The following is a 13,774-nucleotide window of genomic DNA, read 5'->3' on the forward strand; positions in this document are numbered from 1 at the left end:
GGTTTTTACTTCCTGTTTTCTTTTACTTCCAGTGTGCCATGTATATAGCTTTGAGACCATGTCATGTACTCAAGAGGAAAAAAACAGGAAGAAACAAGCCACTGTATATGTATGTATATATTCATGTGTGTGTCTCCATATGTGTGTGTGTGTGTGTGTGTGTGTGTCCATATGTGTGTGTGTGTGTGTGTGTGTGTGTGTCTCTCTCTCTCTCTCTCTCTGAGATAAAGTTGCTCTTTTGAGCTTGAAGTTGTCGAGTGGTCTTTTCTCAAAGTAGAAGTTATCAAATATTTTTGGTGATGAGGATGGAATGCGCCCCACTGCTACCCTCAGCTGGGATACAGTGTTGGACTCTCACATTGTCAGCCTACCAGTCTACTATTGTGTATAGAACAGGTGGGGATAATGGAAACGCCGATGCGCTGAGTTCACTGAGACACCAGATACTACATATGTGCCTCCAGAGATGGTGTTTTCATTGGAGAGGCTGTCAGAGATGACTGTAAAGGTGACTCTGATAAAGCAGTGGACAGAGGGGGGCCCAGTCCTGTCTCAGGTCAAGACTTATTATTGACAAGGATGGCCCAGTATTGTGGAAGGAGAGGAACTGAAGCCTTATGCCAAACATAAGACTGAATTGTGTCTGCAGGATGGCTGCATTTTCTGGGGGGGGTGGGCATTGAAGGTCATCGTGCCTACCCCGGCCATTCAAACATTGTGGAGGAAGTTCATGAGACGCATCCCGGGGTGTCTTGAATGAAAAGCCTTGCAAGATCCTATGTCTGGCGGCCAAGGGTGGATCAGGATCTGGAGAACAAGGTAAAATCATGCTCGCAATGTCAGATCAATCAGAAAAAGCCACCAGCAGCTCCTTTTCACCCATGTCTAGGCTACATTTGGACTTTTCTGGCCCTTTCATGAGTAATGGTGGATGCACATTCCAAATGGATAGAAGCTCACATCATGGGGAACATTACAGCTCATTCAACCATAGACAAACTCAGGCAAGTGTTTGCAGTCCAGGGGTTGCCTGACACTCTGGTTACTGATAATGGCCTGATGTTTACCAGTGAGCAGTTCAGTGAGTTCATGCAGCAGAATGACATTCATCCCATTCGGATGGCCCCTTTCCACCCAGCCTTGTGGTTTGGCTGAGCGGGCTGTTCAGACTGTGAAGGAAGGGCTGAAGAGGATGACAGGAGACTCTCTTAGCATCAGGCTTTCATGTTTCTTGTTTAAATACCGCCTTACATCGGAGACTACAACTACACACGCTCCAGCAGAGATGCTGATGGGGCATAGGCCCAAGTCAAGATTGGACCTGTTGCGCCCAAACTTGAAGGCAAGAGTGGAGAGAAAGCAGGAAAAGCAGAGGAGGGACTTGATCAATATGCGCGAGAAAGACAGTTAAAACCAGATGACAATGTCTGTCTGAGAAATAATTAGCAATGGCTACCTAGGGTTATTCTTAAGCAGAGTGGGCCTGTCTTCTATGTTGTTAAGCTGCCTGACGGACATGTTTTACGCAGACATCAGGACTTGCGTCATGATACATATCCAATAGTGAGACAGACTACTGAGGAAGTGTGTTCCCCAGTGACTTTGACAGAGAGAGAGAGAGAGAGAGAGAGAGAGACTGGCACAAGGGCTTGGGTCCACTGAAGAAGATGGACACACAGACCCCTTTTATGCCCCCAACACCAGATCCACCCAAAACACCTTAGTCAGCAGTGCCTGCTAAGTCATAGGGGGTAGTGCACTGATCTTAGTGCACTCGCATATCTCCTGACAGACTAAATCTTTGATTGGACAGTTTTTGTAGTAGACTGAATGTAGAATCTGCCACGTTTTTCAGATGTTTTTGTATTGTTAAATTGTTGCTGAGATGACACAAGCTAATGACACCATTGTTCTTTTATATTTGGAGCATGTTGGACTTTAAGGGGGAAGAAGTGTTGTAATGGGAGCTGTTTTAAATATATATATATATATATATATATATATATGGTTTGCTGTCCCAAATAAAGCTCTTTTTCTGAGCTTGAAATTGTCATTGCCCTTTTTCAAAGTAGAAGTCTCACAATTAGCATATGAGGAAAAATTGTTGTCTCTTGGACTGTACTCATTGGAGTACAAAAGGATGAGGGGAGATCTCATAGAGGCATTTTGAATGCTGAAAGGCCTAGACAGAATAGATGTGGCAAGGATGTTTCCTATGGTAGGAGGATTCGAGGAGAAGAGGGCATAACTTCAGGATAAAAGGGCATTCAATTTATAACAAAGATGTGGAAAAATTTCTTTAGTCAGAAGGTTGTGAGTCTGTGGAACTTGTTGCCACAGATAGCCAAGGAAGCGAGGTCGTTTGATGTATTTAAGGCAGAGATTGGCAGGTATTTGATTAGTCAGGGAATCAAGGGTTATGGGGAGAAAGCCGGGCAGTGGGGCTGAATGGGAGGATGGATCAGCTCACGATTAGAATGGCGGAACAGACTTGATGGGCCAATGGGCCTACGTCTGTCCCTATATCTTGTGATCCTGTGGAAAAGATTTAAGATATTTAAATGTCAAGATAAAAAACCCTAGAAATGCAAGTTCTTGAATGTCAGCAGCAATTTTTATTTATTTTGTATAATATCTGTATGTGATCATTACATCTGTATGTGATCATTGTGTGTATGTGTGAGTACCATGGTCTGGAGAAATGATATTTCATCTGGTTACGTATGTGCAGTCAGATGATTAAAAAAAACATGAATTTTTTGATTAATTATATTGGCCTTCAGTGGCATTGAGACTGCAATGTTTTCCTTCTGCAGAACATTGGAAGAGATATACAAAGTTTGAAATTGTTTTAAATATCCTTCTGAACCAAGTGGAACAAAAAGCTCTGGGGCCGGTACTGTTCCACTCTGGCTGCTTTTACTGTCTTAAGGGGATGGCAGTGAGATTGCTAGCTCACTGGTTCCTCAGAGTTAACTGCAAGCTGTTAACTCTGGGTCAGGGGATCTTGCACCACCCTCTATATGGAACTCGTGAGTAATTTGGACAGCTGCATTTGAATGAGTGCTGATAACTCAGGTTCCCAGGGTCTCTTTTATTGTAAGCTCACTGAGTTTTGAATTACCAATATGCATGCACCAAAATTTGATTAAAACAGAAAGAACAGCACATTAGGAAAGTGAATGCCCGAGCCCGAATCGAGAAAATTACCTTTTGAAAGATGGAAAGGAACATTGTTTGTGCTGTTGACCTTGTACACTCACTAAAAGGCTCATTACTCTGATTGGCTGCAACAACAGAGCTTTGTAGCATTGTTACGAAAATAGGCGGCACATTTTCTCTCGGCAGGTGAGTAGCCATAAATTCTGCTGAATTGCTTCAGCAAGCACTAATGACTTTAAATCTCTTGATCAAATGATTCCAAACCTGAGTTTTGTTCTGTCTAATTCACTTTGAGAAATGAGTTTTCATTTCATTGTACAGGCAATTCTTTGCTTCAAAACGAATTGAGGTCACTTTCACTATGCTTACAGAATATGACAACTATAAATGTTCCTCTGCAGTGACATGATCTATTATCAGATGAACTAGAATCTTCAAGGATAGTAATACTGTACATTAAAAAGATTAATTTTCATACATTTTCAGGTTGCCATCAAATAATTGTTTAATTGTTGCTTTGTTAGATTTACTCAAGATTTTTTGAAGGGGGTATCTGCTTTCTGCACCTCAGGGTACTTAGCTGTGGGCTTGTTCTGAAGTTACTCTTTGTTTAACCAGGGTCTGGGAAGCAGCAGAGCTGAAGAATGTCTCTTATACCAATTCATGAAAATAAAAATAAAATCGTGGAAATTGTAGGATGGGAGGTTGGGGGGTGGGGAGGGGAACAGAAAGATCCAGCAGGTCAGGCAGCAACTATCAAAAGACTGAATGTTTCAGGTCAAAGCTCGTTCTGTGAGAGATGCAATACCTGTCCTTCCTTTCATTCTATTCAGGGCCTTCAACAGTCCTTCTAGCTGAAGCAGTGGGGCTTCTACTAATCCAGTGTACTCTATTCAGTGTTCCTAATGTGTCCTCGCTGGGAAGATAACAAATGCAGATTGAGTGATGGCTTTACCTGTGTTCAGTCCACAAGGCAAGCTGAGCTTCCAGCCATTTTGGTTCACCATCCCACTCTGACCAATCATGCAAGCTTAACGAACAGTCCCTCATCTTCCATCTGGGCATGCTGCAGCCTTCCACACTCAATGGTGAACTCTACAATTGCATATAAATTTCTTTCTCTTTCTGTATCAAAACTGGCCCTTTCTCCTACAATTCATCCATCTGTGAGTTATCTCTCCATTGGTACAGCCTAATCTGCTGGATATGACCCACAACCCGACATTTAAAACATTTTTTATGCATCTTTGCTTGGATTACCAATCGCTAATAGCCCCCATTGACCAGAGGGTCAACAATCCTACAGTTCCTCCTCATCTTCATCCTATATCTATTACCCTAAATCATGAGGCTATGTCCCCTAGTTCTAGTTTCTCCACCAATGGAAAAAACTTGCCTACCTCTATCTTAACTATGCCTTTCATAATTTTATACATTTCTATAAGATCCCCTTTCATTTTTCTAAATTCCAACGAGGATAGTTCCAGATGACTCAATCGCTCCTCATAGGCTAACCCAATCATCTCTGAATCAACCTGGTGGGTGATAGTCAACCTGCGGTGTCAAGACAGAAAATACACAAGAGAACCACAGAGCATACAATACAGATTCATTAAATTACACTAGCAGGAGTCAGATAGACAGTGTCACATAGTATCGACTCTCACACAAAGATCAGTGATTTGGCACAGTGTTTATGGTGTAGCTAGCTGCTATAAACTTTGGTTCTGCGGAGCCTATAGCGCAGGAGAGGTTATAGCTGCATGCAGGTTAGCTCAGAAAGTACACGCTGTTCCCAGAAGGAATGACACAAACCCCAGTTGAGTGCAGTTAACACTGAGCTTTATTTGGCTCACAGCCCTGCTTTTATTCTCAATGTTGATTAGTGCATTTGTGATCTGCCTTCCTTGATAGGCCAATTAGGCTCCTTTAGTTGTGACCAGTTGGAGGACAGTGCTGCGGGCCTTGTGCAGCCTGCTGGATCGTCGTGTTCGTCCTTCAACTTGTGAGGCACTCGAGAGGGGTGCGAGGGGCTGCCACAATGGTATATTTAAGCAGCACATTTCTCAAAGTTGGTAAACAAGTTTCTTTGAAGTTGTTTAAGGTAAATTGTTCCAGTTTCTTATCAACATTTGTCATTGTGGTTCTTTTTTAAGAAATGTAAATTAGTGACATCAAACAGGTAAAAACATTAACAGTTAATCCCGTTCAGGTCTTTGCACATTTGAGATAATGTCTCGAGGGTTTGTCTCCAATATATATCAAACATCTGTGCTCTGTATAAGTTTGGCTAACAAGTCTTCTCTCAGTGATCATGAACTGTGGTTTGTATCTGTCGATTGTTTATCAGCAAGGATAAGGGGAATCCTGTATTAATAAAGATAAATCAGTGGTTCTTTTCCTCAATAATTGTCATTTCTGGATATCTTAAAAATAGAATCTTTTACAGTGAACCTCCACTGAACCACCTCCAAACCCAGTACAATCTTTCTGAACCTAGGAGACCAGAAATGTACACAATACTCCAGTTACGGCCTCACCAGTACCTAGTACAGTTGCAGCATAATCTCCTTGCTCCTAAATTCATCCCTCTTGAAATGAAGGCCTTGTCAGCCTGCTGCACCTGCAAACCAACCTTTTGCAATTCATGCACAAGCACTCCCAAATCCTGCATGACAGCATGCTGCAACCGCTTGCCGTTTAATTAATAATCCTGACCTGATGAAGGATCTTTGACTTGAAACACTCATACTGTTTATACTCCCAATACTGCCTGCTTTGCTGAGTGTATCCAGCGTTTTCTGATTTTACCTCATGTCAATCCCCAATATGTTAATACCCGTGCCAATATTTGTTACCAGAACCCCTGATACCAACAACAATGTGGTAACTTCCACATTCTGGAAAACATACATGATCATGGTGTTGCTGAAATAATTTGACACTCCCTTTCCATTTCAGATGCTGCAGGTGAGCGTGCCAAGTTGTGCTGTGACCTTACATCTCCCCTCAACCTGATAATTTCTGCGAATATTCCAATAATTTCTTGTGCTTCATCAAGGTTTGAAGGGATTCCAAACTCATCCTGTTCTGGGTGACATGAGATGGAGTTAAAATCAATCTCATTAAGAGGAATCTCAAATGAGAAGTATTTCATCTTGTATTTGTACGTGTGAGTTCTTTAGACAACAGATGGATGAAGGAAAAGGTTTTTTTTTACTTTAAAGTTGTTGTCAACAGCACCATGAGGCAGGCTCTGTGTCAGCCCCTGGTGGCAGCCAAGTATAATCAAACAGTAAGGCATTGCTAGTTCCCTTGCAACCATGATCACTATAATTACATTTTCCTTTCTTAAAACAAAAGTAGCTTACTTTTAACTAACATCTTTCTTTGTATAACTCTGCAATTTTAACTTTAACACCAGGAACTTACATTTTCATTATTATCAACATTGTTAACATTTTTTAAACTTGTTTTATATGTTCACATTTACATACACTAAAACTTGAAGAGTGAATAAGATAGCATTACTTCATTCTATAACAGGAATCTTTAAATTTGCTCAATAATTCTCTTAGGAGAATTCATGTGTCTTGACAATCTCCTGAGTTGTTGCCTCAGACGATGTCTTCTCAGATGTGCATTCAGGTGGTTCAACAGTTTCCATCTACTGTGGCTGGTCCTATTTGAAGGTCTCAATGATTTGTTCGCAGAACAGCACTTTCATCTGCCTAAATGGTGCATGATCTTTATTGGACTTCACTAGGAACAGTTCCCTTCAAAGTCCATAAATTTGTTTTGTCTTTTAGCCTTACTTGGTCACCAGTATAGAGTTCCAGTAGGTTTTTTGTTCCTCTGTCAAATTAATAATTTTGCTTTTCTTTCTGTTGTTCTTTGAACTTCCTCACTTTCTCCCTCTCTTTTGTTTTTAGGATGTTCTCCTGAATGGGTAGGTTAGATCTTAAGGAGTGGTGCTGGTGACATACCACATTTGAGTGGCATTGTGCGGTATACTAGCATGTTCTGGTAGAAGTCTCTTCCACTGTCTTTTGCCTTGTTCATCAGTCTTTTCACTGTCTGTTCTGATTTTTCCACTAGACCATTGGACTGTGGAAAATGAGGACTTGATATGGTGTGTACAAAGTCCCACTCTTTGGCAAATTGTCGGAACTTTAAATTGCAAAACTGGAGTCCGTTGACTGTGAAGACCTCGCTTGCCACACTATGTCTGGAGAATATGGCTTTCATACCTGTTATTACAGCATCTGCAGTGGTGATGTTCAGTTTAGACACCTCTGGATACAGGGATTAATAGTCTGTGACTACAAGATAGTCCTTCCCTTGACATTTGACTAGGTCAGTGGCTACCTTCTGGTAAGGTATGTATGGTGGTTTTGTGGTTCTGCAGGATTGCTTGCTTGATATTTCCAGCATATTTTGCAGTTTGACACTTCATTTGTTATATCATTGTTGATTCTTGGCCAGTACATCACCTCGCATGCTCTTTTCTTACACTTTTCAATTCTGAGATGTCCTCCATTGATACTTTTTGGTATCTCTTTTCTCAGACTCTTTCGGATAAGGATTTTGCTTCCTTTGTAGATGATGTCTTCAACCACTGATAGTTCCACCCTGCAGTCCAGTACTCTGAAATGTCAGTTGAGCAGTCCTGCTGCATGTTGGGCCATCCATCCAAGATTTTTTTTTCTCAGTTGTCTCTGTTTCATCTTTGTTTGTCTCTGACTTTATGAGCTCCATTTTTGCATCTGATATGGGCAGTGCACTTGTGATCATGTCCAAGAAAGTATTCACGTCTTCATCTATTTTGGAATTTGCAGCATCTCTCCTGTCAACAGCTCTAGACAGGGTGTCTACTGTGTACATTAGCTTATCCAGAGTGTACACTACATTCAGTGTATAGCGTTGCAGCGTAATCATCATTCTTTATATCCTAAGTGGACATTCATTTAATGGCTTTTGGAACAATGCAATCAAGGGCTTATGGTCAGTCTCTACTCTGATTACTTGTCCTGACACAAACTGATGAAATCTTTCACAGGCGTATGTGATGCTGAGCAGCTCCTTTTCAATTTGAGCGTATCACATCTCTGTCATTGAGCGTGATGCATATGTAATAGGTTGCCAGTCATCATATTTTTGCAGAAGAACTGCACTGAGCCCACTATGTGATGTATCTGATGATATCTTGATGGGTGTCGCTGGGTCATAAAACTTCAGAACTGATTCCTCTGTGAGCAGTTTCTTTAGTTCGCTCCATGACTTTTCATCCACATGATTCCACTCCCATTCAATGTTCTTTTCTGTTAGTCTTTTCAATGGAGCCATCTTTTCTGAGAGGTTGGATATGAATTTATCCATATAGTTGACCATTCCTTTAAACCTCTGAACGTCCTTTTTGCATTGAGGCCTTGGCATGTTGCGGAACCTTTCTGAGATCTGATCTGATGCCCTCACTGCCAATATCTCCTACAAATGTTAATTCTGGCACCCCGAGCTGGGATTTCTCTCTATTCAGCTTCAGGTTTTCTTTCCTTGTTGATTCCAGCACTTTCCTTAGTCTCTCATCATGCTCCATTCTCATGGTTCCCCATAGCTATCCGTTGAGGTATCAACTCCATCCAGGTGCTCATAGTCCATATGGATAGTTTTATGATACACTTCAGGAACTGAAGCAATTCCAAATGGTAACCTTAGGAATCTCTATCTGCCAATTGAACGTGCAGAGTCTTGTACTTGCTTCATCCAATTTCAACTGCCAAAATCCTGATGATGCATCTAACTTGCTGAAAAACTTTGCTTAACAAACTGTGACTTGATTTCTTCACGTGTCAGAAGCTTAAATTGCTCTCTTTATTGCTCTGTTTAGATCTCTTGGATCCAAGTATATTCTAAGATTTCCATTCATTTTGTCCACAACAACAAGTGAACTCACCCATTCCGTTGGCTCATCTATCTTCTAAATCACATTCAGGCTTTCCATCCTGTCCAACTCTGCCTTTAGTTGATTTTGAAGTGCAAATAGAACTTTTCTGCGTGGATATATATTTGGTAGCACACGTTTATCCACTCTGATCGTGTGTACTCCTGGAAGGCAGCCTAGACCCTGAAATAAGTCATTGTACTCTTTCATGAGTTCATCATAGACTGTCTCTCCTTCACTTTCCACAACAAGGACTCCTTTTACCATGTTCAGTTTCTCACCTAGTATGGCCTCTACCTCCTTTGAAATCTTTTTTTTTATTTTTTTTATTTTTTTATTTTTCACACCATAAATCACATTAGCCATGATATACACTTTTTCTTTTTCACACATATACAGTGACTTTTTCTACCCCCCCCCTCCTCCCAAGCCACCCCCCCCACCCCCCCCTCTCATTCATTTTAGGTATACAATCTAGGTTGCATTAAGCCAGTCAGACAATGTTGTCATTCAACAAAAATACACCAGAAATTCTACTGAGTCCATTCTTTTCTTTCCTTCTCCTTCCATCAACTTAGGTAATGTTTGTTCCCGGTAGGTTTTCGCTATTGTATTTAATGTAAGGCTCCCATACTTGTTCGAATATTTCAATATTATTTCTTAAACTATATGTTATTTTTTCTAATGGAATACATTTATTCATTTCTATATACCATTGTTGTATTTTCAAATTATCTTCCAATTTCCAGGTTGACATAATACATTTTTTTGCTACGGCTAGGGCTATCTTAACAAATCTTTTTTGTGCATCCTCCAAATCAATTCCGAATTCTTTGTTTTTTATGTTACTTAGGAGAAAGATCTCTGGATTCTTTGGTATATTGTTTTCTGTTATTTTATTTAATATCTGATTGAGATCATCCCAAAATTTTTCTACTCTCTCACATGTCCAGATTGCATGAATTGTTGTTCCCATTTCTTTTTTACATCGAAAACATCTATCAGATACTGTTGGGTCTCATTTATTTAACTTTTGCGGTGTAATGTATAGTCTGTGTAACCAATTATATTGTATCATACGTAGCCTCGTATTTATTGTATTTCTCATCGTTCCAGAACATAATTTCTCCCATGTTTCCTTTTTTATCTTTATATTTAAATCTTGTTCCCATTTTTGTTTAGTTTTACCATTTGTTTCCTCATTCTCCTTTTCTTGCAGTTTAATATACATATTTGTTATAAATCTTTTGATTAACATTGTATCTGTAATCACATATTCAAGGTTACTTCCCTCTGGTAAACTCAAATTGCTTCCTAATTTATCTTTCAAGTAGGATCTCAGTTGGTAATATGCCAGCGCTGTATCTCCAGTTATATTGTACTTATCTCTCATTTGTTCAAAGGATAAGAATCTACTTCCTGAAAAACAATTTTCTATTCTTTTAATCCCTTTTTTTTCCCATTTTCTAAAGGAAAGGTTGTCTATTGTAAAAGGGAGTAGCTTATTTTGCGTCAATATTAGTTTTGGTAATTGATAATTTGTTTTATTTCTTTCTACATGAATCTTCTTCCAAATATTGGGGAGATGATGTAATACTGGAGAAGTTCTATGTTGTACCAATTTTTCGTCCCATTTATATAATATGTGTTCAGGTATCTTTTCCCCTATTTTATCTAATTCTAATCTCGTCCAGTCTGGTTTTTCCCTTGTTTGATAAAAATCTGATAGGTATCTTAATTGTGCGGCTATATAATAATTTTTGAAGTTTGGCAATTGTAAGCCTCCTTGTTTATACCATTCTGTTAATTTATCTAGTGCTATCCTCGGTTTCCCCCCTCTCCATAAAAATTTCCTTATTATTTTCTTTAACTCTTTGAAGAATTTTTCTGTCAGTTGTATTGGCAATGCCTGAAATAAGTATAGTATCCTTGTAAAAATGTTAATTTTAATACAGTTTATCCTTCCTATCAGTGTTAGTGGTAGATCTTTCCAATGCTCTAAATCGTCCTGTAATTTTTTCATTAGTGGATTGTAATTGAGTTTATATAATTGGCCTAGATTTTTGTTTATTTGTACACCTAGGTATCTTATTGCCTGCATTTGCCATCTGAATGGAGATTCCTTCTTAAATTTTGAGAAATCCGCATTATTCATAGGCATTGCTTCACTTTTATTTACGTTTATCTTGTAACCCGACACTTCTCCATATTCCTTCAATTTCTTATATAATTCTTTTATTGATAGTTCTGGTTCTGTTAAGTACACTATAACATCATCCGCAAATAGACTGATTTTATATTCCCTGTCTTTTATTTTTATTCCTTTTATATTATTATCTATTCTTATCAATTCTGCTAGTGGTTCTATAGCTAGCGCAAACAATAATGGTAATAGTGGGCATCCCTGCCGCGTTGACCTGCTTAAGTTAAATTGCTTTGATACATGTCCATTTACTGTCACTTTCGCTAACGGTCCCTTATATAATGCTTTAATCCAATTAATATACTTCTCCGGTAAACTGAATTTTTGCAATACTTTGAACAAATAATTCCATTCTACTCTGTCGAAGGCCTTCTCTGCGTCTAAAGCAACTGCTACTGTAGGTGCTTTATTTCCTTCTACTGCATGAATTAAGTTAATAAATTTACAAATATTGTCTGTTGTGCGTCTTTTTTTGATAAATTTTGGTAGTTCAATTTTAATTAAAAATTCATCTATTTTCCCTTCTTTCCCTTCGTTTTCAGTTCGGTATAATTGTTCATAGAATTCTCTAAAGTTTTCCTTAATTTCTTTTGGATTATATGTAATTTGTTTGTCTTTTTTCCTTGTTGCCAATACCATTTTCTTAGTTTGCTCTGTCTTAAGCTGCCATGCTAGGATTTTGTGTGTTTTTTCACCTAGTTCATAATATTTCTGTTTTGTCTTCATTATATTCTTCTCTACCTTATATGTTTGTAATGTTTCATATTTTATTTTTTTATCCGCCAATTCTCTTCTTTTAGTTGTATCTTCCTTCATTGCTAATTTTTTTTCTATGTTTACTATTTCCCTTTCCAACTGCTCTGTTTCCTGATTATAGTCCTTCTTCATCTTGGTTACATAACTTATTATTTGCCCTCTAATGAATGCTTTCATTGCGTCCCATAGTATAAACTTATATTCCACTGATTCCGTATTTACTTCAAAATACATTTTTAATTGTTTTTCAATAAATTCTCTAAAATCCTGTCTTTTAAGTAGCATGGGGTTTAATCTCCATCTATACATTCTTGGAGGGATGTCCTCTAGCTTTATTGTCAGTATTAAGGGTGAATGGTCCGATAGCATTCTCGCTTTATATTCTGTTTTTCTTACTCTATCCTGCATACTAGCTGATAACAAAAATAGGTCTATTCTTGAGTATGTTTTATGTCTAGTCGAGTAGTATGAGTATTCCTTTTCTTTTGGGTTTTGTTTCCTCCATATATCCAAAAGTTTCATTTCTTGCATTGATTTAATTATAAATTTGGTTACTTTGTTCTTCCTGTTAATTTTTTTCCCCGTTTTATCCATATTTGGATCCAAATTCAGATTTAAATCCCCTCCTATTAGTATGTTCCCTTGCGTATTAGCTACCTTCAAAAAGATATCTTGCATAAACTTTTGATCTTCTTCGTTAGGTGAATATATATTAAGTAGATTCCAAAACTCCGAATATATCTGACATTTTATCATAACATATCTCCCTGCTGGATCTATTATTTCCTCTTCTATTTTAAATGGCACATTTTTGCTAATTAATATAGCCACTCCTCTTGCTTTTGAATTATACGATGCTGCTGTTACATGTCCTACCCAATCTCTCTTTAATTTCTTGTGCTCCAATTCAGTTAAGTGTGTTTCTTGGACAAATGCTATATCAATTTTTTCCTTTTTCAGTAAATTTAGTAGTTTCTTCCTTTTAATTTGGTTATGTATTCCATTAATATTTAAAGTCATATAGTTCAGCGTAGCCATTTTATATTTTGTTTATCTTCTCTTTCCGTTTTTCCATCATTACCTTTCCTCCTTTTCCATTTCTGTTTTCTTATTTTCAACTCTTTATAAGACAACATTCCTACAACATCCAACATTTTCCTTATTCTCCTATTTCTATCTTCTTTATCCCCAATCTCCCATTCCCCTCCTGAGCTTTCGTTTATCCCTTGTCGGACAACCACATCTCCCCTCTCCATTTGGATTTGCGAATCCACTCGCAAGCGTCAACTGATTTTGCAGTGACCGCTATTTCCCCCCACCCAGCCCCCCCCAGAAAAGATTTCACTTTTCATATGTCACAAAGGTCACTCTTTTAATTCCCTCCTTATTCTCTCTATTCCATTACCTTCCCTTATTAATTCTTGTCTTTACTATCTATATTTTCCTCTAATTACAGATACATTCACGTATGCACATTGTCTCTATTCACTCTTATACCTCTTTACCCGCAAACATATCAATCATGATCATTTTTACTCTCATTACCCGTCTTCATCCCTCAGTCTATTTTTGTCTTTACCCACATACATATCAATCGTGATCATTTTTACTCTCATTACCCGTCTTCATCCCTCAGTCTATTTTTGTAATTGTTCTGCAAATTTTCGTGCTTCTTCTGGATCCGAGAATAGTCTGTTTTGTTGTCCTGGAAT

This window comes from Narcine bancroftii, chromosome 1 (genome assembly GCF_036971445.1).
Source record: "Narcine bancroftii isolate sNarBan1 chromosome 1, sNarBan1.hap1, whole genome shotgun sequence".
NCBI classification, from domain to species: Eukaryota; Metazoa; Chordata; class Chondrichthyes; order Torpediniformes; family Narcinidae; genus Narcine; species Narcine bancroftii.